Source organism: Thermobia domestica, chromosome 7 (assembly GCF_964235325.1).
Source record: "Thermobia domestica chromosome 7, izTheDome1.hap1.1, whole genome shotgun sequence".
Lineage (NCBI taxonomy): Eukaryota > Metazoa > Arthropoda > Insecta > Zygentoma > Lepismatidae > Thermobia > Thermobia domestica.
In genome coordinates, this window is record NC_137460.1 from 17,134,416 (window position 1) to 17,138,880 (window position 4,465).

A 4,465-nucleotide genomic window follows, 5' to 3' on the forward strand; every position below is an offset into this window, starting at 1 on the left:
GCTCTCTGTTTATTACCAAATTTTGCTTTATCATGACTGTTGGGGCAGTCTTGAACAAAAATTAAGGGGAACATTTGAACATTGTTCTACCTCTACTTTTCTGAAATGTAAAGGTACCAGCAATATCTTTGTGTTCCAGACAATGAGAACAAATGTCCAGTACCAGCTGCTGATATTGTGTGTAGACTTCCTAATGCTTCAACAACTTCTGAAGGGACGAAGCGTACTGCAAAAATTCTGACATTTAATGTTGATTAGGGATGCGCACGCATCGAGTAATGTCCAGATTTAAGCCTGTCTTTACTCGTCTCGAAAAAAGGTCTCGATTCAAAAATATGCTTTTGTCAATCTCTTTCTCGACTCGGCTCGAATTCGAGACGAGACGTCTCGAAGTCGGGTCGAGACAAAATATACGAGTTAAAATATACGCACATGTCAGCCAGAATATTATGACTACCTACCTGATTGTCAGTATGTCAACCTTTGGCATGGATAGCAACGGCGACCCGTCTTGGCATGGACGCAACGATTCTTGGTAGGTCCCTGGAGAGAGTTGGCACCACATATGCACACACAGGTCACCTAGTTACCCTAAATTCCGGGGAGGGGCGGTGCGCTCTGACGTCAAGTACATTTACATCCTAGATGTGTTCGATTGGATTCAGATCCGGTGAGTTGGGAAGCCAGCACATCAATTCGAACTAGACTCTCTTTTTCTCGAACCACTAAATCACACTCTTGGCCTTGTTACATTGTGCATTATATTGCTGAAAAATGTCACTACCGTTGGGGAACATGGTCGTCATTAAGGGGTGTACGTAGTCTGAAAGCAGTGTACGATACGCATCGGCCGTCATGGTGCCTTACTCGAGCTCTACTAGAAACATTGATGTTAATTTCAATCTATTCAAGAGCAAATTAAGCCGCCGCAAGATTCTCTCCGTTCCGCAGTACAGATGTCAAGGACCTGTTCCCTTGGTACACGACGGATTCGCACCCTCCCATTTCGTTCAGACAATTTATGAAGTTCACTTTATCGCAATAGTTTTATACAAACTATATAACCAAATATTATTACTATTGTATTTGAAGTACAATGAAATATCACGACATTAATTATTAGTTTTTAATTAACTGAATTGAGGAGAAAATTAAATCTTAATCTCGAAAGATTAACTATTAAGTTTATGCGGTTTTTACCTTTCTAAAGTAATAAATGCTGGAATTCGTTTCCAGGCTATTTCTAAGTGAATGCTTTCTCAAAATAACATTAAAAATTATAGAAAGATTTTCAAAACATTCGAGTCGAGTCGAGAGTTTTAGAAGCAGTCTTAACTTGACTTGTGTCTCGACCCAGAAAATTTGAGTCCAGAAATATTTATCTCTACTCGTCTTGAATTTTACAAAGTGTGTCTCGACTCATGCGTTCCCCTATTGCAGATTTTCAGAATTTTAGGGTTGGATAAATTTACTGTCCAATACCCGCTTAGTAGTAAAAAAATGTAATTTTAAAAAAACTGCTAGTAGCTATATGCCTTTAATTAAGCTTATCCAAGCATGATGAGCAAAATTAAAGGGTGAACTATAATCATATTTTCACAGATAGTCTATGATGATCATATATATATAGATATATATATATATATTTTAAAATTTTCTTCAGAGCACAGCTATGCATATAGATATTTTGTCCACATATCATGTTGATTATTTTGTCTAACGTATAAAGTACAGCATATATGTATTAGTTTTTATTACTATTATTATTATTTCCTTCCCGTGTACAATTGGTCAATACTGGTGACTTAAACCGTTAATGTTGCTTTATTTTTTAGTTTTGATGTTCATAAACGAATTCACACTGAAAATAAAGATTTTAGTAAAATAATGGTGTGTTCAAAACTTACCCACGTAAGTTCAATCTACCCCATGCTTGTTTCACTCTACACCTCCAGGGGGGGCATTTGAACGATACCCCTTACGCCATTGCATACAATGAAAAGTTCAAACAAAGTCAACAATTTTGTGGCAAATGAACTGTATATTTAGCATGGGGTAGAGGAAAGGAAATTTACTGAGCGTTTGGAAGCAAAAACAAATATCCGAAAACAGATGTTCAAATGTACCCCTTCACCCCTACATTGAAATATTTTAATTTCCCGACCTATTGTGAAGCTACATGCGACTTGCTATGTCACACAAAAAACTCATTTCGTACTATGCAGATTTACTTTTGGCGCACTACTCGAAATAATTATCAAAATTAGAATTATGTCACTAATTTTCTCCTTATTGTTTCCTAAATGATTCGCGCTGGGAGACATATCTTACAGATGGCGTCTGCGAGGGTATTGCAAGCAAGTGGGTTTTGGCACAATGATATAAATTGCAATAGGGCTTGTCATGTTTTCATACTAGTAGAGCTCCGCCTGTAAAGATAAATTAAACCTTCTGTAATGTGTAGAAATACACCGCCAATGGAAAAGAGTAATATTTCATATGCACTCATTGATCCGTAATAAAGCACTTGTAATAAAGCATTCGTAAGATTTCACTCTGTGTTATTTTGTATTTAAAGCTATCACTTCCAGAAATTTGTTCTTTATAATTATGTCTTTTCATGCATAGTATCGAATTTTAACTTTAAAATATGGTGCGACAAAAGTAAACCAAAACTTTCCGTATAATAATCCTTATGCATTTTTACATGTAGGCCTAACATTTAATTTCTACGTACATGAAGTAGAAACTCTACGACACCTAATAATTTTACAGTGTTCTTATAATAGCAGTCACTCATTTCAATCTTGGAATTACAACTTTTTTGTGGCTACCTATTCTACTTCTGCGCGCTATTAAGCCACTGAGACATGATTTATTTATTTAAAAATGATTGGTACTAGTAAAAATTAGTTCTTACCTTACAGTTATTATTTGGAAAATAAGCCATCTTCTAAAAAAAAAACGTTATTTTTTTCCTTATCTGTAAATAGAAAACATACACCAGAATTCTTCATTACGACAAATACGAAACATTTGTTTCAATAACTTTGAAATACAGGCAACAATGGTATTAGTTTAATCCTATAATAAAAGCATTATGTCATTCTATTTTGCTGGATCCGTAACCAACAGCACACACAGACACAATCGAACCATGTGGTTTCCTAGTCAATATGACGCCACTCAATGTTTGCGATTTACTAGGTTTGTGATCAAATGGAACTGGTGTTGCTTGAATCCTTATACAGCAATTACATACATGCACTAGTACGCCAGCTAATTCTGTTTGTGCATTCTGTGTTTTCAACTTCTTTCATAGTGCAATTAATGAGAGTAAGGCAATGTAAAAAAAACTTTCTCAACATGAAAAAATATAGCTTTTGATGAAAATTTCTAAAAAAAAATGTACTTTTGTTTCCTTTTAAATTATACTACTCCAATATTTTTTACAGAATAACCTAGGTATATGACGAATATTTGCAAAGATCAATCAATCTTTTGAGCAATTATTGTTCGGATATATATATAAATATGGTTTCAAGCTAAATAGAAGTGATACAATATATTTTCCAACTAACCAGCAACACATAATACGAACCAGCAAGCCATTTGGTTTTTCTTGTATGCTACAGAAAAGCAAAAAACGGACAAATTAGGAAAAAATTTTCAGAAAAATGGAAGACGAAGAATGTTACGGAAGACAGAAAATTTTCCTGATACTGGGAAACTGTTTTTCCGGAAACGGTAGAGATTGACATAGTTTCTAAGATATTCGGAATTCGGAAAGTTTTCCCCGAAAGCGGAAATAAACTTAGGACTTTTTCAAAACTCGGAAAACCAAAATGGAAATACGGTAAATTTTCGGGAAAAGATTTTTCGCATTTTTTAATAAATGCGAAAAGTTTTCGAAAAATTGGAAAACGGATAATTTTCTGGAAAATCGAGAACCAGAAAAGCCATCAATAATCAGAAAATTTCTCGGGAAACGGAAAATCAGAAAACAATTCTTTCCGAAACCGAAAAAGTTAGAAAATGACCATTCATAAACTACGTATATAACTTTGATAATTATTTTTCAATTATATCATTCCATTTCCTCTTACTTATATACAACACAGATCTTTTTTACTAGTAGTATACGTATAGAATGAATATCTGTAAAAGGCAATTGATACATTTAGCAAATATATATTTTAAAAATATAGTTTGTAGTATCCAATAAAGATTACGAAATTCCAGAATATTATAATGGAGGTCATTTTCCAGCCAACAAACATTTGCTGGAAACCATCAAGAAACATGTGGATATTTTACAAAGCTTTAATCAGCATCAGTAATTGGTCCAGTATTTTGAGCAAGAAAACCAGACGCTTTCACTACAATCAGCACGTTATAGCAAACATTTTTTCAGGTTGCAGAAAAAAATTCAACCTTAGTACGGACATGCTACAGCCCAGTTCCT